General features: G+C 48.6%; 1 long non-coding RNA gene across 2 annotated transcripts in view; it reads left to right on the plus strand.

The window, feature by feature from the left end:
* The window catches only part of LOC140387165 (uncharacterized), a 237,110-nt gene that overhangs the window by 177,116 nt on the left and 37,005 nt on the right, over nt 1–22,989 (plus strand). For both annotated transcript variants that reach the window (XR_011933751.1, XR_011933750.1), the window contains one exon: nt 13,036–13,206. This is a non-coding gene — a long non-coding RNA (uncharacterized lncRNA). The remainder of the gene's footprint in view (nt 1–13,035; nt 13,207–22,989) is intronic.

Raw genomic sequence — 22,989 nt, forward strand, 5'->3', positions numbered from 1 at the left:
GAAAAAAGATTTCCTCATCTCTGTCTTAAATGGGTGCCACTTATTTTTAAACAGTGACCGCTAGTTCTAGGGCCTCCCACAAGAGGAGGCATCCTCTCCATATCCACTCTGTAATACAGACAAATAAATAATTAATGAAGTAAATAGATAATAAATAGATGCTTTTAAGGGAGGAGTCGGGTGCCAAAAGTGGCAGCCTGCCCACCATATTCAAATAAGTATTCGAGGGTCGATTATGTTTGTTATCAAGACAATTGACACTGATAATATGCTGCCCACGCCATAAAATATTTGTGCGTGCAGCTGGGCAGGAGCGGGCAGACCGATTTTTTAAATAAATTAATCGAAGGGCGGGAATGAATGGGGAGAGGGGGATTCGCTCTTTGGGGGCTGCCCTTTGCTGATCACAGGGTGCGCTCCCACTCCCCATGATTGAATCCCCTCATCCTCCCTACCTGCACACAGCCTTAAACCCACCTTACTCCTCCCTACCATGCCCCCATTCTTCTTCTGCCTCTCGCTGTCCCGGCAAAGCCACAAGCGTGCACTTGGCACTCCTCCCGGGACCGATGAAGCTACCGGCCAATCGGATTGGCTGGCAGCTGCAGGGGTGGGACTTTTATCTCAGTGAGGGGCAGAAATCCCATTATACCCTGGCTTAACTATCCTGCAGTGCGTTATGGCTCTGTGGTGGGTCGGTGAGAAGCATCTTGGCTCTACACCGACTTTGTTTCCGCCCCTGGCATTATTCAGCCTTTGAAGTATTCTGACCAGTTTTCACTGGCTGCACATGGTACAAGATATTGTGGCTTTGGACAAGATGACGAGGAGAGTGTTCAGGATGATACGGAATCTTAGTTAAAATAAGAACTATTTACTTCTGGGAAATGAGGTTTATAAAAAATGTGATTGAACTTACTAAAACAAAGGATGGTAACCGCTTACCAGACATACTAAACCCCATTGTAAGTAAACAGGGTGTTTTGAACTTATTGTAAGAAATAGGTGCAAATACAATTCTGGATCCAGATGAAATTCCTCTCGGGATTTTAAAGTTAATTGATGGACTGGCTCCAATGTTGACCAATCTCTTTCAAGTGTCAATCAACATTGGCTACTTACCAGGCCAGCAGAGCCACACGAACATTTGTGACATATTCAAAAAAGAGGATAAACGTCAGCCAGAAAATTACACATCTTACCAGCGTCATTTGAACTTGTTTGAACATTGTTCTCATGTCATGAAGTATTTTGAAGTTCACAATATCCTGGTAAATAGCGTGTTTTTTGGGTATAAAGATCTACCGAGGCAGTTTTTACAAATTGTCAACGACAAAGTTCCTCATGAAAAACTCTTCTCCAAAATCTATCACTGTGGAGTCAGGTGAAGGTGGTGGCGTACTGGTATTGTCACTGGACTCATAATCCAGAGACCCAGGGCAAGATTTGGAGACCTGGGATCAAATCCCACCATGGTAAATGGTGAAATTTGAATTCAATAAAAATCTGGAATTAAAAGCCCAGTGACGACCATGGGCTGGATTCTCCCAAGACGGGGCTATGTCCCCACGCCAGCACTCCGGAGTTTCCTCAGAAAAAGATCAGTCAATTCACTCATCTTCAGGGGGTTTCCAGTCCACGCACGGCGCCATAATGGACTCGGACTGCGGAGACAGCTCCGAAATATAGGCCCACCCCCGCCCCCGATCGGCCGCGCGCATCTGACAGGCCCGATCTGTGCCCCGGCCGCCCATAAGCCCCCCCACCCCGGTGTCCGATCCCTCCGCCCTCCACCAGGGCGGCCCCAGACTGAGTCCGCAGCCACGCGGGGTTCCCGAACTGCGATAGGTGGTTAGAACCACGCCGTCGGGAACTCGGCCAGCTGGGAGTGGAGTATCGCTGGGCGGGCCTCTGGCAATGGCCCCCCAGCTGTGTGGAGTAAATCGCAAAATTGCCGATTCTTGGGTCCCGGATAATCGCCGGAACAGCGCCGGGCCAGATTTCGCCTAGAAAGTTGATTCTCCGCCCCCGCACCAAACGCGATTTCGGCACGGGGCTGCAGAGAATCCAGCCCCATGAGTCGATTGCTGGAAAAACCCAATTGGTTCATTCATGTTCTTTAGGGAAGGAAATCTGGTCCAGATCCACAGCAATGTAGTTGACTCTCAAATGCCCTCTGATATGGAGGGCAGTTGGGGAAATGCAATAAATGCTGGCCCCGCCAACGATGTACACATCACGTAAATGAATAAAGATTATTAAATTCAATCTGGTAACTTCCTTACCAACAGAAGACAATGTGATGTGCAATGTGGATCATCTTCCTCCTCAGTGAGGGGCAGAAAACTAGCCTACAGTGGAACGTCCCAGGAATCTATGTTGTGACCTTAATGCTTCTTGACAGACATGCTTGATCTTTCCAACACATTAAAAAACAAGGTGCAACTGTTTGTAGATTGTGTGTGTTGTGAATCAGGAGAAACTTCAAGTGATCTTCTGGGCCTGACTTCTCACCATGCAAGCTTGATGCTGAAATAGAGCACATCATAGTCATCCTGTAGGATAATGGCTACCTTGATCAGATTATTTCACACTGTATATCATGCAAACTCATGAATGGCTCTCAGGCCCTGAGGCTCTTGGCCCTAAAAAATGCCCAGGAAGGGCAAGGTAGATCAAAGATTTCAGCAACAAGTGAAGCTAGCTGTTTCACGCTGTTACTACGCAGTAGCAACATGAGTGGTATCTTCGGGAAGCTACTGTCAAGCCAAAAAGACATTCTGTCGATCACACAAATGAGTAATGTGTTATATGAATTTTAGTGCCAGTGTATGTTAGGTGTGTAGGTTGTACGTCCCAAAGAGTGGTGGATCGCATCAAACAACATGTCCCAGGCATTATTCACAATGGACAAGGTAAAGCCGTATCCAACCAGAATGTGCTTGGAAAACCTGAAACACTGGGCGGAATTCTCCATCCCGCCGCAAGCCGGCGATTTCTCAGTTTCGTCGGCTGGTCAATGGGGTTTCCCATTGTGGGGCAGCCTCTCACCATCGGGAAACCCTCAGGATGCTGGCAAAATGGAGAATCCCGACGGCGGAGAATTCATGCCACAATGTCCAAAATTAGATGTGATTCCACGGTTGGGCAACATTTGCCACATAATCCACTGCGGGCTAACAATTACACTGACAATCAATTTAAGATTATTAGTCGGGCTTGTAATGTGGACATTTGCATATACTGGAAGCTATATATATTAATATACAGGGCACTGTTCTTTGCAGACAGAAAGAATATGTACACACATTGCGCCTGTTGCACCTAAACAAAATAGGCAATATTCATGCACTGATTAATTCCCCAGGACAATGCCTTGACCAATCAGGCTCAAGCTACCAAGATTGGGCTTTTCACAGTAACTTAATTGCATTGTTAATGTAAACCTACTTGTGCCAATAAAGATTATAAAAAATGTCAAACAATGCTTAGCAGTTAAATGTCAGTCACCATCAACTGGTGCATTCTCTATGGAAATGCCTCTACCAATCAGAATCCATTGCCAACCAATCATCATTCTCTTATTATACAGTATGAAATGTTGCTTTTTTTCCTTATACTGTTATTCTTGTGAACTGTCCAGGTGGGTACAATATTAAATATTTTCGGCATGTCTCTTTTTTCAGCAAGTTCTGTGCCAACAAATGATTATGTAGCTACTCACAGCTTGAATTTATGCTTCCATTTAATTGTGGAGCTTCTTCCAGACTTCCTCTTGTGTCATCTTAGTGGAGGAGAGTACTGGCAGTTTGAGTAATGTTTCATCATATCGGGGGGTAGGGGGGGGGGGGGGGGGGGGTAGTGGGGGGCGCATCTTTGCAAGTTGAGGGCTGTTCCTCCCCACCATAATTGTGTCCCTGGATTTCATTTAACCCGGTCGCTAGAATTTGCAGGGATTCAATCCTAAAAGCAGCCTCTTGGTTGCTGAACCATTTTCCACCATCATTCCACATTCTAGATTCTCGGACTTCACAAAATTTATAGGGGTCGAGTGGTTCATTAGCTGCTTCAGAAGCTTGAAAAGATTATTATTGCAGTTGCGTCATGATTGGTTGTTACCTTGTCATTACTGCTTATGAATCTGCAGTCAAGCTATGGTAATTTCATTAGCAGACCCGTTAAAAGTTCAAAATACATGCATCAAGCCTTTTTTCATGAAATGGGAAATGTCAAGCCCGAGATTTTTCTCATGTTTTAGACAGCACAGACTACTAAATATGTATTGTAACCAAAAATTCTGCCTAATTGAACGGTCATTTCTTACCATAACAGATCAGCCACATCACATCTATAAATACTGAGATTATTTCATTTGGTCTTTAACAGTACATAGAAACAAGTGGACGATTTAATAAAGAAATGATTGATCATCATTAAATAAGACCTCAGGAATTCATTATCTTTGCTCTAAAAGTAATGCTTCACAGTAGAAACACTTCATTGAATTAACCTCAGATTAGCATGTGAATTCAAATGCATGAGGACTTCTAGTTTTGTTTCTAAAGCTTTACGCCCCCCCCCCCCCCACCACCATCCCCTGTACACCCCATCTCCCTGAACCCCACCCGTATGTCCCACAATATTCAATTTATTTGAATCCAATCAGTTTTAAAAGAAAATATTGGTGTAAACTCTGAACAGGGAAACAGATACAAATCTGAGACACATAGATAATAAGGGTCAATGGGTGGCCCAGATTTAGGCCAACCGGACTGCTTAACCTCATTCCACATCTGAATAAATCATATGTTACATTATATTATATCAGTAATAATTTGAGACATCCTGAGGCCATGAAAGACATATTTACAAATGCAAGTCGTCCTTTTCTTCTCTTTTTTTTCCGTCCTTCCTTTCTCCCTCCCTCACACCCTCCTTCCTTCCCTCCCCAACTAATACAGCACTTATAGAATACAAGAACATCTGAACAACGCTGCGACATGAAGCAAATAGATTTAAGTGAAGGAATAAGATTGATTGTGTATACGTCAATGCCTTGTTTGTTGGTTCCATCAGAGACAGCTTTATGTAATATTTGTCTTCATCACAGTTGCATCTTGTTGGATGCTGGTATTCTGCCACTTGATATATAAATGCACACAGAAAAGCCAACCAAACCCCCAAATTAGCAGTGAATAATGTTTCTCTCGGTCAACTGCATGTGCAAAAAGACATTTCACATCCCCTTGTAACCCTCATGCTTAATCAATTTCACTCCGTTTTCATGCGTTACCCTCTGAAATGCACCAGAAATTGACTCAGTGACAAGTGAAAATTCTATATGTGGTGCTAAAATTAATGAGAGGCACCACTTATGTCCTGTATTGAATTGGTCCCCGGAGTAATATCACAGACAATCAAAAGTCAGAGGAATAGCCTCCTTGCTCAAATGAAGAGAAATCCATCTGATCAACTTTGAATTGTACCATTCATACTGGTGCAGAAAACAATTGTTAAAATTGTAAAATTGGCTGTTGCAATAGTTTTTTTGGGTCAGGAGGAGCATTTTAATATTTAGTAAGAAGCTTTGTTTAAGAATGCTTAGTTGAATAGATTTTAAATTTGCAGTGATTTGGTTCAGGTACTCTTGAGTCTTAGTATGAAGTCTGCATTACAAAGCTGCTGTGTGAGCAGGGAAAACACTCTTCTGAATGTCGAGGATTTAGATTTTTACCGGGCTGCAGATCTTCAATTGTACCTGCAGATACGCTATCAGGGGAAGCAGGTTACTGTTGAATACTTCAAGGCAAGTTCAAACTATAGTTAACAGCAACGAGGACCGAAATGATGTGCCTAAATCTGGACTTTCAATCAGATGTGTCTTATTAGCACAGCACCCATTTTGCACCTTTTTTCACCCTTTGACCAAAACAACCTCCCTTATCTCCCAGTTTCCATGAGTGGCAGACATTGCATTGTCTTGGTGGTATTTTTTGCAGGATTATTTCTAGAATGGGGATGGGTGATATGATATGAGGAGGGGGCTCAAAAAAATGCTTGGCTCAGCCAAATCTTGTGACTTTGATAGCTCGTATTTCTTGCAGAATGATTGACACTTTACTGCTGGCAAAACAGGACTTTTTTGATTTTGATTTGTGGACTAGAGCTCTATAATTACTGAATTAGTGAACAGGGTACTTTCTTAAAGAACTCAGAGGTGCATTTCCACATTGACAAGTATGTTGATAAGGTGCTGAACTGTGAGAGGTGGAGCTGAGCTCTGACTGGGTTACGGTTAGGGTTAGATGTCTTGTAATTGTGAGTAGGGTTTTACCCACCATCCTTTGTGTTGTGCATTATTCTCTTAGCACAAACAAGCCTATTAAAAGACCTAATGGACAATGCTAAAGCACACTCTATGCACCATTAAACTCCGATTGTCGTGGTATCGAAACCAAAAACGAACTGTAGGGGCAGCATTTCCCATTAGTCACTTCTGATGGGAATGCCTGTGGAGCACAGATATACAAGCACAATTTAACTTGCAAGGCCCTATTCTGTGAAACCTTGTAATATGCAAAACTTCAGACGAGCCAGAAATATTACATGCAATAGGACTCAGTACTGCTTCAGCAACTGATTCCTTTTGGGGCTCAGCACGGTAGCACAGTGGTTAGCACTGTTGCTTCACAGTGCCAGGGTCCCAGGTTCGATTCCCGGCTTGGGTCACTGTGTGTGCGGAGTCTGCACGTTCTCCCCATGTCTGCGTGGGTTTCTTCCAGGTGCTCCGGTTTCCTCCCACAAGTCCCGAAAGATGTGCTTGTTAGGTGAATTGGACATTCTGAATTCTCCCTTTGTGCACCCGAACAGGCGCCGGAATGTGGTGACTAGGGGATTTTCACAGGAACTTCATTGCAGTGTTAATGTAAGCCTATTTGTGACAATAATAAAGATTATATTATAACAATTTGCCTATGTCAGCTCACTTCTTATCAAGACGATGCACTGGTGGATTAAAATGTACCTCCAAAACGATTACTCAGGTCGTAGCATACTATTCAAGACTCTTAAAATTGTACATCACAATATTATAATTCTGGAGAAGAAAACTAGGATGTTGTGGTTTAAATTGCAGAAGCAAGTATGTCATGCTAAGTAGGTAAACGGACATTACAATTTTTTGGTCAACTAACTTAAAATTACTCTTTCCTGAATGTATATTAAGCAGTTAAAATAATCTCAATGTTTTTACATGGAGGGTTAATGTACAGTATCCCACAGGGACAGCACTGTGAGTTGTAGGATGTGAGATTACATTCAATTGTTTGGAGAGTCTTAGTATCCTACGTTTTTGTTACATCCCATGCAGCTGTAGCACTTTATCGTCTCTTCTGCTTCCCTCCTTTCTGATTGCCTAGATGACAACTATTGTAATCCAGCTAACAGGAACTGCCTCTCCAGGGAATCCACCCATTTCCACATACTTGTAGGCTATCTCAGTCCTTCCAGCTGGACACAAAGGAAGGATAAAAGGCCCTTCAGTCAAAATGAGCTCTTCAGTAAAATCTTCAAAAATACTGCTACCATGGATAGCCACTAGTGTGTGTTACAACTGAAGCATGAGTTACTGGTGCCAAAAAAAATTGGATTCCTTCAGGTCAAAACGGAATTTATTGATTACATAGACATGTGCAGGTTCATAGTATCTATCATGCAAGTCTACCAGCTACAAATGTGGCGAGGTTCCAAATTGTCCATCCGCTTTCAAAGGGAAAGTCGCCATGAAATCAGAAAAAAATTGGTTCCTCCATGTAACACGTAATCTTTTAACTGAGTGTATAACAACATTGCCCAGACTCCAGGCTGCTCAACCACACTCCAAACTGAAGTAAATGTATGATTTTTCTTTTCCCCCCCACAAAGCAAAATCTTTTTCTTTCTATTGACCTAGTGAAGGCAAGTTTGAACGCTCACTCAGTGTAGACGAATGCTAAGCATGTCATCACTGTCCTTTTGTTTTTCGACAAGCATTGGCACAATCACCTGTGCTATCAAAGAGAGACATTAGGAGAGCTAAAAGTACTCAGTGTATGGAGGATGTGTTAAATGGGAGCTATTTTCTTCTCTTCTTTGTTAACGTACCCTCCGGAATGTAACAAATTTCCCTTCTTGGGCAATTACAAATGACATTCAACCGAAGAACCAGATACACTGACTCCTAGGAAAATATCTGCAAAGTGCCAAGGCCCATATGTCTTTGTTTCCCCACCCACTATATTTTCCCAGCCACTTAGTGCTCTTTGCATGAAGAAGTTCTGTATGATATCAGTCCAAGTATATTTTTGCTTCATTTATGCTATATAACTTTACATCCTATACTGGTCAGAATTCAGGAATTCTGTGCCTGTCGTTAATATGTTTTGTTTCATAAATTTAGAGTACACAATTTATTTTTCCAATTAAGGGGCCAGTCCTCCCACCCTGCACATCTTTTTGGGTTGCGGGGGTGAGACCCACGCAGACACGGGGAGAATGTGCAAACTCCACATGGACAGTCACCCGGGGCCGGGATCGAACCCGGGTCCTCGGCACCTTGAGGCAGCAGTGCTAACCACTGCATCACCGTGCTGCCCCTGTTGACATGTTTTATACTTCTATAGTGGATTAGATTGTCAATCTGGGTTTAGAAACCCGAAGCTTGGAACATTTCCGGGTCCCAGCACCAGGTTACATCAGCATCAGCAGCATAACTTTGTTTGAAAATGCAAAGTGCCTAATTGCCTTGGGGATGAATTATTGTGCTCGGATCAACTTGAAGACAGGAGACAGTTGAAAAGGCAAACGGGAACAGAGATTGAGCTTTCTATTCACTAATGACATGAAGCAGCAGGGATCTCAATGTACCAGCGTGGTATGGACAGGAGTCAACAGGTGATTCTCGATGCCTCTCTTGAGACTCTCACGGCTGCAGTGGAAAACAGAAGGAGATATCTTGTTCCCAGTGTCGGAACGAAGAATTATGCCAAGAAGACAAAGAGACACGGGGAGGTGGTTATGGAAATAAGCAAACAGAAGGCTTCAGTGGAGAAAGAGCTTCAATAGCTTGATATGGTGAATCTGATAGGATGAGTGACAAGTGATGCCCAGGTGACAGGCCTCTAACTCTGTGCACATCTGCAGTCACCTGGGCTAAGCAGACTGAATGCCCATAGTTCACCTCAACTCTTATCAAGCCAAGTGGCCAGCTGCATCACTGAGGTGTCACCATCCCTAACATATGGGGCACACTTGAGCAGGGGGTGTCAATGTGAATGTCATACAGGAGATGGTGCGGAAGGGCAGCCTTTTCTTAAATGTTTTCCTCATATTATGATTCTGGACCAGACCGCAACACTTATACTTTGCATCAGTATTCACCAAAGAGAAGGAATTGGTGGATGTTGAGTCTGGAGAAGGGTGTGTAGATAGCCTGGGTCACTTTGAGATCCTTGAAAAATATTAAGGTAGATAAGTCCCCAGGGCCTGATGGGATCTACCCCAGAATACTGAAGGAGGCTAGGGAGGAAATTGCTGAGGCCTTGACAGAAATCTTTGGATCCTCACTGTCTTCAGGTGATGTCCCGGAGGACTGTAGAATAGCCAATGTTATTCCTTTTTTTAAGAAGGGTAGCAAGGATAATCCAGGGAACTACAGGTCGGTGAGCCTTACGTCAGTGGTAGGGAAATTACTGGAGAGAATTCTTCGAGACAGGATCTACTCCCATTTGGAAGCAAATGGACGTATTAGTGAGAGGCAGCATGGTTTTGTGAAGGGGAGGTCGTGTCTCACTAATTTGATAGAGTTTTTCGAAGAGGTCACAAAGATGATTGATGCAGGTAGGGCAGATGATGTTGTCTATATGGACTTCAGTAAGGCCTTTGACAAGGACCCTCATGGTAGACTAGTACAAAAGGTGAAGTCACATGGGATAAGGGGTGAGTTGGCAAGGTGGATACAGAACTGGCTAGGTCAGAGAAGGCAGAGAGTAGCAATGGAAGGATGCTTTTCTAATTGGAGGGCTGTGACTAGTGGTGTTCCGCAGGGATCAGTGCTGGGACCATTGCTGTTTGTAGTATATATAAATGATTTGGAGGAAAATGTAACTGGTCTGATTAGTAAGTTTGCAGATGACACAAAGGTTGGTGGAATTGCGGACAGCGATGAGGACTGTCAGAGGATACAGCAGGATTTAGATTGTTTTGAGACTTGGGCGGAGAGATGGCAAATGGAGTTTAATCCGGACAAATGTGAGGTAATGCATTTTGGAAGGTCTAATGCAGGTAGGGAATATACAGTGAATGGTAGAACCCTCAAGAGTATTGAAATTCAGAGAGATCTAGGTGTACAGGTCCACAGGTCACTGAAAGGGGCAACACAGGTGGAGAAGGTAGTCAAGAAGGCATGATACATGCTTGCCTTCATTGGCCGGGGCATTGAGTATAAGAATTGGCATGTCATGTTGCAGTTGTATAGAACCTTAGTTAGGCCACACTTGGAGTGTAGTGTTCAATTCTGGTCGCCACACTACCGGAAGGATGAGGAGGCTTTAGAGAGTATGCAGAAGAGATTTACCAGAATGTTGCCTGGTATGGAGGGCATTAGCTTTGAAGAGCGGTTGAATAAACTCGGTTTGTTCTCACTGGAACGACGAAGGTTGAGGGGCGACCTGATAGAGGTCTCCAAAATTATGAGGGGAATAGACAGAGTGGATAGTCAGAGGCTTTTCCCCAGGGTAGAGGGGTCAATTACTAGGGGGCATAGGTTTAAGGTGTGAGGGGCATGGTTTAGAGTAGATGTACAAGGCAGGTTTTTTAGACAGAGGGTAGTGGGTGCCTGGAACTCGCTGCCGGAGGAGGTGGTGGAAGCAGGGACGATAGTGACATTTATGGGGCATCTTGACAAATACATGAATAGGGAATAGAGGGATACGGACCCAGGAAATGTAGAAGATTGTAGTTTAGTCAGGCAGCATGGTCGGCACGGGCTTGGAGGGCCGAAGGGCCTGTTCCTGTGCTGTACTTTTCTTTGTTCTTTTGTTTGTTCAGTTACTAGGCTACCGGACAGAACCCCAATATTTTATTTAATTTGTAAGACTGTGAGGAAAAGATATTTTGCTCCAGGAGTGATTCCACGCACAAATAGGGATATGGTATATTAAAGCAAACTTTATGATTATCACAGGATAAAAATAACTTTAATATCATACAAACTAGCTTACAAAGGACCCATTAAACATTGATTAACAATGAAACACTAACTACTAACTGCTATCTTTTATCGCCACTCAGGTCAAAATCCCCCTTTAAATACAGTCGGCCAACCTCAGAACACTTGCTGTAAGGAGTTGTCTTTGACAAATTGCTTTGAGAGAGTGGGATTTGTCAGAAATCAGATTGCAGATTCTTGTCTGTGTCAGACCACTGTTTAACCTGCCAGCCTTTTCAGAAACTGCTGTTCTGTTCACATGCAACATCGTTTTAACTAAATTGTTTTGAGAGAAACGCTGGTCTGTCCAAAACCAAATCTTGAACTGAACTCAACACTGAAACTTAACACCTCACTGCTTCAGCCCCTGGCTCCTCCCATTAACTGCATCAGCTTACTGAAACTAGTGCTTCCTGCACAAAGGATCTACTGGCCGTGTCCCACTGGAATTGGGGTGGGACATGAGCAGTAGATCCCGGGAGAGGCCTCCCCTGGGATTCCCAATGGCTGTTACATCTCGTGAGTTCGAACACACAGTCCGTTTAAGAATCCACTCAGCAGTGCTGACGCTGGATCAAATGACCACCCAGCATCTATTGGCTTCACTGAAGAGGCCCCAGCCGGGCGCCATTCAGTACTGGTTCACACAAACAGGGACCAGGCGAAACGGTACTGGGGGGGGATCTCCCAGGTGACCACCCGGGTAGTCAGCCTCGGGGCAGGGTGGCACACTGGCACTGCTGGTGCACCTGGGCACCTTGGCATTGCCAGCCTAGCACCCTGGCAGTGCCACCTAGGCATCCTGCCGGGTGTCAAGGTGGCACTGGCATGCTGGCAAAGGCATTGCCAGGGTGCCAGGTTGGAAGTGCCAAGGTGCCAATCTGGCACTGTGCCTGCACTGGGTTCGGCCCCAGGGGTGGCCTGCCCATCTGAGGTGGGGTTTATGTGCGGACCCAAGGATCCCCAACAGGTGAATTGGAGTGCTGTGGGTGGGGGGGGGGGGGGGGGGATCCGGGGATGCATTGTGGGGTTGAGAGTGGTGTCCCGATCGCTTCCTGCACTAAGGAACTCTTCTCGTCAGAGCACCTCAGTGCAGGGAATGATGCTAAGTGTGGCCTCAGGGGGCGTTCCTGCCAGGAAAACAAGACACAGTGCTGTTAGATAGCAGGTTCGTTCCTGGTGCTTGAGCACCAGGAATGACCACCAATCCTGTCAGAACGGATTCTATCTTATTTTGGTTTGATCGCACCCAATATCTCTTGTTATCAACCACTAGGAACCTTCTTTATATAAACAAAATTCAATTCGCCCAACTTTTACGATGCTTTTATTATCCCTTGTTGCCAAAGTATCTTGTAAACCAGAATTGTTTAAAAAAAAGATACTGCAACAGTCATACACACACGAACCCAAGCTTATAACACGAAAAACTATATATATTTGAAATTCCTGCATTCATCACACGCCTCATCCTGCACGAGAAGAGAGCGGATGACTTGCGGGAAATATGTCGGATTGGCAGTGGGGTGCCAGCCCTCCACACTCTGGTGTCAATGGAGGAATTGGCACTGGGAAGCTTGGGGTTGCCAATGAATCAGTCCGTGAGTGATGGTGAGGTGAGAGTTTGTGAATGGCAGGATCATTTGATAACTCTATCTTCAGGTGAAGGGCAAAGTGGAAACTCCTGCCTAATGCACACATTGGCTCTTTGACTGCTGTTGGGTTTGTTGTGTTGAGGCACCTGCTGAACACCCAGAGTTCTCACCACCATTTTCTTGTGTTTCCCACAGGACCACTTGCAGAAGGAGAACGTGATTGGTTGGCCAATTACTGCTGGCCTCCATTGGTGGGGAGATGTGACCCTGAGACAATACTGTCACATCATTCCTTCACACCTTTGAACAGCGCAAACACGCTCACCTTATTTGGATCATAACCTCGCTTAGAACGGGAAGCGCTGGGTGAGTGTCACATCACGAGTGAGCAGGAGGAGAACAATGATGCAAAGTCATCTCCGGGTAGTCGCCCTTAAAGGCTGGAGGACAGGCACAGTCTTTCTCTACCAGGAGAAGGTGTTAGACCTCAGGTGTCACTAACAAATAGGATTTTTATGAAGCATCAGAGGTGAATGAGTTCCTGAGTGTCCACAATGGGCCCACAATGGGGGAGCCCATGCAGCTGATGTGCTCTGTTATGACTCAGGGTTCTGAAAGCATTAGCTCCTCCATTAAGAGGGTGGCCACCCGCTCGGAGAGTCATATGCAGCACCACTCTGAGTGGGTGCAGGAGTAGCACATTGACATACACAAAAATACTAAGACTCTCTGTTCCATTGGAACTGAATGTTCCTGGTGGTGCAAAGATGCTCGGAGTGGATGCCCGTTGTGTACCAGCCAATGGCCTCATCCCGCATACCAAAGCGCAATTAAAGGTTTGGAGCAGTCGAGGGGGGTCCACTCTGAGGGGCGAGCAACATAATTCCTTGCCTCTTCAGCCCCTCCAACTCAGGAACCATCCGTGCTTTAAGGCCATGTGACTGGCATGCCCTGAAAAGGTCCCCATGGGCACCTCCAAGTTGAGGACAGAAGTGACAGGGATCTCACCTTCAGGCAGGCTTTACCTCACCCTCAGCCACAGGGGCAACACCTCAGAGCAGAGGTAAAAGTGGACTCGAGATGCCACACCATTAGTTGCACTTTATGGTTATGGCTCACCTGCATGATATTTTCTGCTTTTATTGTTCATTAACATTTCCTTTAATAATATTTCTTTATGTCTCTGATCAGACTTGTGTGTTATTATTGCTTAATCTCAAAAGGACATCAAGTTAAGGAGTGGGAAGGTGAGGGAGCTTGCTGGACTCGCACCATGGTCTGTTCCATCGGAGAATGTTAGTGGTGGGGGTCCCATTCTCAAAGTTTTTCAGCGGCAATGGGATTCCTCAGAACTGGAGAATGTGATTAGCTTCAAGGAGCTGAAGTGCTACCAGAAGATGGAAGTGTGGAAATCAAAGTTAAGCAATGGATTCGGTATGGTTGGAGTAATTGGTAGAAGTGCAATGAAGTATGTGATACTTCATTGCACTTCAATGGTTTAGCACACTGGGCTAAATCGCTGGCTTTTAAAGCAGACCAAGCAGGACAGCAGCACGGTTCAATTCCCGTACCAGCCTCCCCAAACAGGCGCCGGAATGTGGCGACTAGGGGCTTTTCACAGTAACTTCATTGAAGCCTACTTGTGACAATAAGCGATTTTCATTTCATTTCATTTCATTTTTCATTCATTTCATTTCACATGATGGAAAAGTATGGTGGAAACTAAAAAGAAGAACCTACAAGACAATTGTAAGACCTCTCTTGTTACATGGTGCAGAAACTTAAGCTGACAAATCCCTGAATCTTGATGGACTTCATCCTAGCATTTGAAAGGAAGTGGTTAGTGAGATAGTCGATGTGTTTGCTTTAATAATCCACAATTGTCTGGATTCAGGGAAGTTTCCATTCGATTGGAAAATAAAAAATGCAGGGTTTTTATGAAGCATTAGAGTGGTGCTGCATATGACTCTCCTTTATTCCAAAAGGGAGGGAGACAGAAAGCAAGAAATCACAGGTCAGTTAGCTTAACATCTGTCCAAGGAAAGATGTCACGGCAGGGCAGTTCTATAAACTCACAGCAATCAGGCAGAGTCAACATGGTTTTGTGAAAGAGAAATCATGTTTATTGGAGTTCTTTGAAGGGATCACATGTGTTGTGGATAAAAGTGGATGTACTGTACTTCAAGTTCCAGGAGGCATTTGATAAGATGCCACAGCAAAGATTAATATGGAAAATAAAAGCTCATGGTGGAGGGGGTAACATATTGGCATGGATTGAAGACTGGGTAACTAACAGGAAACAGACGGTAGCCATAAATATGTCTTCTTGTTGGCAGGATGTAACGAGTGTTCCAGCACAGCGATCAATGCTGGGGCCTCAACTCTTTGCAATTGATATAAATGATGTGGATGAAGGGACAGAAGGTATGGTTGCTGAATTTGCTGATAATACAAAGACAGGCAGGAAAGTAAGTTGTGAAGAGGACATAAGGAGGTACAAGGGGACATAGATAGGTTAATTGAGTGTGCAAAGATCTAGCAAGTGGAGTATAATATGGGAAAGTTTGAAATTGCCCATTTTGGCAGGAAGAATAGAAAGAAGTATATTATCTCAATGGTGAGAAATTAAGAGCTCTGAGATTCAGAGGGATCTGGGTGTCCGAGTGCATGAATCTCAAGAGGTTAGGATATAGTTACGGCAAGTCATTAGGAAAGCTAATAGAATGTTATTGTCTATTGGGAGGGAAATTGAAGATAAAAGTAGAACAGTTATGTTTCAGTTGTACAGGACACTGGTGAGACCACATCTGGAGTGCATACGAGCATAAAAATAAGGAGCAGGAGCAGGCCATTCGGCCCCTCGAGCCTGCTCCACCATTTAATAAAATCATGGCTGATCAGATAGTAACCTGAAATTTGCATCCCTTCTATCCCCCGATAACTTATCACCCCTTTGCTTACGAAGAATCTATCCACCTCTGCCTTTTCAGGAAGAGAGTTCCAAAGACTCATAATCCTCAGAGAAAAAAAATCCTCTCATCTCCATTTTAAATGGGTGACCCCTTATTTTAAAACAGTTCTCGATTCTCCCACAAGAAGAAACATTCTTTCCACATCGAACATGTCAAGGTCCCTCAGGATTATATATGTTTCAGTTAATTCACATTGTATTCTTCTAAACTTGAGTGGGTACACGCCTAGCCTGTCCTACCATTCCAGTGTCAGAGTGGCCAAATTATATCTCAACTCGCTCAGCTGGCACTCCTTCATCCACCAGGGCTTTGCCTACCAACCTTTTCTGACCAGGTAATGCCAGCATCCTCTCACCCCTCTCAGGTGTTCCATTGTGCACAAATGCAAGCCCCTCAGCACGAGCTGTGGTAACCCGTGCCACTATTGAGCCGTTGAGTATAAATGCCCATTTCTTCAATGTGTTGACTATTGAATCCATACTCCTGGCTCCTTGCTGTGTTCATGACAGCAGCACCCCGAGATGCCCCAGACACTCCATTTCCTCCATATATCTCAATTGAAAATCCAAAAATGCTGCTTAAAAGCCTTATAATGAGCTGAGCGGCCCTTTCATTGGAGACATGAGGGTCAATGCAGCCCTCCCACGCTCCCTTTTTAAAATTGTGTCACGTTCCCGAGACATTGATGTCATCCAAGAATTAAAGAATCTCACCCACACTCAATCTCGCCCCCATGGACAATGAAAATCCAGCCCAGCTTTAACTTTATGGGCAGGATTCTCTGACCCCCGCCAGGTCGGAGAATCGCCGGAGGACGGCGTGAATCCCGCCCCGCCGCCGGCTGCCGAATTCACCGGCACCGGTATTTTGGCGGGGGTGGGGATCGTGCCGCGCCGGTCGGAGGCCATTGGCAGTGGCCCCCCCAGCGATTCTCCGGTCCCCGATGGGCCGAGCGGCCGCCCGTTTTCGGCCAGTTCCGCCGGCGTGAATTACACAAGGTCTGTTCAGGCGGGACCTGGCTCTGAGGGCGGCCTGCGGAGTCCTCGGGGGGCAGCGGGGGGGATCCGGCCCCGGGGGGTGGGGGGGCCGCGGTGGCCTGACCCGCGATCGGGGCCTACCGATCTGTGGGCGGGCCTGTGCCGTGGGGGCACTCTTTCCCTCCGCGCCGGCCTGTGCAAAGCTCCGTCATGGCCGACGCGGAGAAGAAACCCCCTGCGCATGCGCAGGGATCATGCCAGCGGTTCTGGGAACATGCTGGCGCTCCTGCGCATGCGCCAACTCAGGCAGCGATTGCAAGGTAAAGACAAATCCTTCAACTCATATTTAACTAACCTTAGACTGCTAGGGCAATCCTGCAACTTTGGTGATATCACTGACTCATGATCAGAGACCAAATCGTTTTTGGAGTTCACTCTGATCCTCTGAGAGAGCAGTTACTGAAGATCAAGCATATGACCCTCCCAGTCACGATTGAAACATGCACAGTGCATGAGCACGCCAAAAATCGCTATTCCCAATACAAAACGGCAGAAAATGATAAACTAGCCTCCCACGAGACGGAGAGTGTGCAGACCATCTCCCGAATGCAGCGCCTCAACATTGCCAAAAGCAGCCATTTTGCACGCTCTTCCCGGGCCCGACGCATGCGCGATGCGAACGGGATAACAAAGCTGCCGAAACCCGCACTGCGCAGGTGCAGACGTCTGAGAACCGCACTGCGCATGTGCAACGACACACGGAGCATCAGGACGCCGACACCATGACGTGTTCGAAATGTGGTACCGCCCATTTAATGAAATACTGCCCTGCAAGAGTGTGGTAAACCACAGTATTGCATTGTATTGCATTGTGTTGTGTCTACATGCCTGGGCTTGTCCAGGCTGGCTCCGCCTGTGGCTCCTTCCCTCGGGCTTATGTATAAAGGTGGCAAGTCTCCGCCTCCGACCCAGTTCGGGTCCAGAGGTAGGAGGCTTGCCGTTTAGTGTATTAAAGCCTCAGTTACGTGCATCTCTCGTCATGTGTTTATTGATGGCATATCAATTTAATACACTAAACCTCTAAAGATGAACTCATCACTCAAGCCCGATCGCTTGGAGCTGGACCCACAGGCAGCCGATGCCACAGAAATGTTTGAGCACTGGCTAAGCTGCTTCGAAGCGTACCACGCATCCTTCACCGAAGACTTCACAGACCTCCAGAAGGAGCAGATCCTCCACGCATGGGTGAGCCCAAGAGTCTTTCTCCTCATCAGGGCCCCCCCCCCTCGTACGCGGAGGCAATAATGCTGCTGAAGGGAAAATATGCAAAATCCGTTAACGAGGTGTATGCTACGCACCTCCTCGCCACGAGACGGCAACGCCCTGGGGAATCACTTGCAGAATTCCTGCGTGCCTTGCGTATACACTGCCGGAACTGTGATTGCCAGGCGATATCAGCTACCCTGCACGCGGAGCTGCTGATCAGGGACGCTTATGTCGTGGGCATGAACTTAAACTGTATCCACCAGCGATTACTAGAAGGGGGGACACTCGGCCTCCCAGAGACAGTGCAACTCTCCAACTTGCTGGAGGTGGCCTCCCAGAACATGGGGGCCTCCGACTGCGCGGCACCCTCGTGGGCCTCGTGGGCGCAGCGATCAACCGACCCGGGTGCGATGCAAGCCTGTGCCACGCAGCGGCCCGCCAACGCCGGAGGCCCAAGATGCTAGGTTTGCGGCCAGAGTAATCACCCCAGACAAAGCTGCCCAGCACGGAATGCAACTTGCAACGGGTGTGGGAAGAAGGGCCACTTTGCAAAAGCCTGCCAGGCCCGATCTCCCCCTAAAACTTCTAGGCCCTGCAGCGCTGCCTGTGGCCTGTCGGGGCCGCCCTCAGCTGCTGCGCCACCCGCCATGTGCGACCCGTGGGTGCCGCCATCTTCGCCGCCATCTTCAATTTCGGCCGCCACGTGCGACCCATGGGGTCCGCCATCTTTCACGCAACCTCCAACCGCCACGCGCGACCCATAGGGGCCGCCATCTTGGACGCCATCACCGCTGCCACGCGTGAGCCATGGGGGCGACATTGTGGACGCCATCGCCGGTGCCACCCGCCACGCACGACTAATTGGGGGCTGCCATCTTGAGACCACTCCGCAGCCTCCCCGGAGCCCAGCTCACCTGACCGTACGCTGGCCGCTGCTATCTCCAACCGGCCTACCAGCCGCCTTCCGAAGCTCGCCTCCATCAAGCTCGACAAATCCCGGCTGCACCACCTCGCGAACTCTACGATGACCGTCCGGATCAACGGGCACGAGACGGCCTGCCTTTTCGACTTCAGGAGCACAGACAGCTTCACACACCCAGATATGGTAAGGCGCTGCTCCCTCCCAATCCTACCCGTGACCCAGAAAATCTCCCTGGCTTCCGGATCCCATGCAGTGGAAATCCGGGGGTACTGTGTCGCGACCCTTACTGTACAAGGAGTAGAGTACGCTAACTTCAAACTCTGCGTCCTTCTCCATCTCTGCGCTGCCCTATTGCTGGGGCTGAACTTCCAGTGCCACCTCCAGAGCCTTACTTTAAAATTCGGAGGACACCTGCGCCCCCTCACCGTCTGTAGCCTTGCGACACTTAAGGTCGCCCCACCCTCCCTCTTTGCAAATCTCACCCCAGACAGTAAGCCCGTCGCTACCAGAAGCAGTCGCTACAGTGCCCGGGACAGGACCTTCATCAGGTCGGAGGTCCAGCGACTCCTGAGAGAGGGGATCATTGAGGCTAGTAACAGCCCCTGGAGAGCCCGAGTGGTGGTCGTCAAGACTGGGTAGAAGCATCGGATGGTAATCGATTACAGCCAGACCATCAACCGGTACACGCAGCTCGATGCGTACCCCCTTCCCCACATATCTGACATGGTCAATCAGATTGCGCAGTATCGCGTCTTCTCCACAGTTGACTTGAAGTCCGCGTACCACCAGCTCCCGATACGCCCGGTGGGCCGCCAATACACTGCCTTCGAGGCAGATGGCCGCCTCTAACACTTCCTCAGGGTCCCCTTCGGCGTCACCAACGGGGTCTCGGTCTTCAAAGAGATATGGACCAAATGGTTGACCAGTACGGGCTGCGGGCCACGTTCCCGTACTTAGACAATGTCACAATCTGCGGCCATGACCAGCAGGACCATGATGAGAACCTCCGGCACTTCCTCCACACCGCTAAACTCCTGAACCTCACCTGTAATAGAAAAAAATGCGTCTTCCGCACAACCCGCCTCGCCATCCTCGGCTACGTCATGGAACACAAAGTCGACCAGGATCAGACACAAGCCTCAGAGACTGGACTTGTGAACATTTGTTTTGTTTGCTCTGTTCTTTGTCCACCGTCAGTCACGTTAGACAGACTCATTCACATGCACAGACATTCACATACGCCAACAAAACATTAAAAAAAGGGGATATGTCATGATATGCAAACATGTAGATAACGGACACATAGAATAGGACATGACCAATGAGCAGTCAGGACACTCAGAGGTGGTATCTCACGATAAAAGGGATGAGGCACTCACACCCCAGCTCTTTCCACAGACCAACATCTACAGAGTGAGACAGGGTGTAGAGCAAGGCTGGTTCAATTAGACTGAGTTACTACATTTAGATTAGCAGAGAGTCGAATTCATTGAGAACTGTGCTAATAGTTCAATAAAACACTTTGAACTCACTTCAAAGTCTGGAGCATCTTTTACTCAAAACTGCATCAAATGGCAGCTTGTGTTATTCCAAATTACATAACACAACGCCGGGGAGGAGAGGGGGGTTTGGGGACGGTGCGTGCCGGGAAGGGGGGGTGGGGGGGTCCGCCTGGCCATGTGCCAGCTGGCAACAGTCGCGACTATGCAGCCCATGGCATCTGTCCGCGGGGGTGGGGCGGTATGGGCAATGGTGAGATGTCATCTATCCCCCCCCCCCCCCACCTCCATCCCCCGGCCCCTGCAGGTCATTATGTTTGGTCATCACCCAGCGACGTTGGGCGCCGTGGCGGGAGCCGCACTTCTACATGTTGCCCTGGGGGAGCAGGAGCGTGCCAGGGAGGTGGCGGAGGCTGCCGCAGAGGAGTGTGCTGCAGGGAGGCAGGTGGCAGCCCCCCAGGCTGGAGGGCCGAGCGCACGACAGGACGAGGAGGAGGAAGAGGAGGTGGTGGTGGTGCCAAGGCGACGGAGACGCCCGATGAGGCCCCGTGTGTACCGGCCCCACTCGTCGTACCAGGACCTCACGGACCGGACATGCAGGAGGAGACTCCGGATGAGCCGGGAAACCGTGGCACACATCTGCCACCTGATGGCACACCTGGCACCGTGTGGCACTGGGGGAGGACACCCGATCCCCGTGGCCGTCAAGGTTACGGTGGCCCTGAACTTTTATGCCACGGGGTCATTCCAGGCACCAAGTGGGGACCTGTCCGGCATCTCACAGGCATCGGTGCACCGGTGCATCCGTGCAGTGATAGACGCCCTATATGCCATTGCGGACCGCAACATCCAGTTCCTTGTGCACCAGGCCAGCCAGGATGCCCGGGCAGCGAGCTTCGCTGCTGTGGCCAGGATGCCCATGGTCCAGGGGGCGATCGATGGGATGCACGTTGCCGTGCAGCCACCTGCGGATAACAGGGCCGTGTTCACGAATAGGAAAGGGGACCTATTACATGAACATTCACGTGGTCACCGCATGAGGATCCTGCACGTCTGCGCCCAGTATCCGGGCAGTGTACATGGACTCATTCGTATTGGTGCAATCTTTCATCTCCACCATTTTCGAGGGACGCCCCCCCCCCCCCAACCCCCCACCCCCCCCCTCCCCCCCACCCCCAGCTGCGGGACTGGTTGCTGGGTGACAGGGGTTACCCGTTGCGGTCGTGGCTGATGACGCCTATACGGAGGCCACAGACTGACACGGAGAACCGCTACAACGATGCCCATGCAGCGGCCAGGGGTGTGATAGAGAGGTGCTTTGGGCTGCTGAAGATGCACTTCAGGTGCCTGGACTGCTCTGGAGGGTACTCTCCAGTACCCGTCAGATAGGGTCGGCCGCATCGTTGTGGTCTGCTGTGTTCTGCACAACATAGCCCAGCAGAGGGGCGATGTGCTGCAGGCAGAGGAGGGGGAAGGGGTGGAACAGCAAGACGAGGCGCAGGAGGGGGAAGGGGTGGAACAGCAAGACGAGGCGCAGACCTCCCCAGATGAGGAGGATGGGGGCAATGGTCAGGACAGATGAGGTGGACATGGACGGGAGGCTGCCACCATTACCGGCTGGGCCAGCGGGCACGGGACAGACTGATAGTCACCCGGTTCACGGACAAGGGGGCCATGGGAATCGCCAAGTATGGGCACAGCCTGCACACCACGGCACCAGCCTACCACCCTCACCTCACCCACCCAACACCAACAACCTCACCCCACCCACCCAACACCAACCACCCTCACACCAGCCATCCAACACCAACCACCCTCACCCCGCCCACCCACCACCAACCACTTACACCCCACCCGCATGCACACCACCCCTCCATTGCACATCCACCTGCGGCACAACGGGCCGGGCTCACACAGTCGCCAGTGGAAGCGTATCTATTGCAGGCCATGGAGGATGATGGCAACCCGCCCTGCGATGAGCTCTGGGCTCTACATCGTTGGACAATATCTGACCCATGGCCACAGTACCACCCTCCACCCGGAACGTCCCTGCATGCGGCCGTGACACTGCACCGCACGGTCCCGTCATCTGCCCGGGGGGACTCGGGGGGAGGGGCGGCACACTCACCTGAGGTCGACGTTCTATCACCCCTCACACACACACTGGCGCTCACCTCACACCACACCCCCCGCACACTTCGGACAGAGCACAAAGGCAGCTTCTGTAGGTGTGAAAGTGATTTTAATAACAAACAGTTCATACACATGCCCTAGCCCCAGAACTAATCTGTGCCCTGCACCAGTGCCAACTAACTCAGTGTCTAATTTTTTGGCCTTACGGGCCCTATGACTACGTCTCGGTGGTTCCCCAGACGGTACAGCAGAACTGGAGGTGGACTCCTGTGATTCCTGCCCTGTGACTAGGGACCCCTTTGGCGACCGTTTCCTAGGGCGGTCCGGCCTAGATGGGCCAGGCTGCGGCTCGGGCAACTGGGATGGCAAGCTTCCAGCCT

Source organism: Scyliorhinus torazame, chromosome 12 (assembly GCF_047496885.1).
Source record: "Scyliorhinus torazame isolate Kashiwa2021f chromosome 12, sScyTor2.1, whole genome shotgun sequence".
Taxonomy (NCBI): Eukaryota; Metazoa; Chordata; class Chondrichthyes; order Carcharhiniformes; family Scyliorhinidae; genus Scyliorhinus; species Scyliorhinus torazame.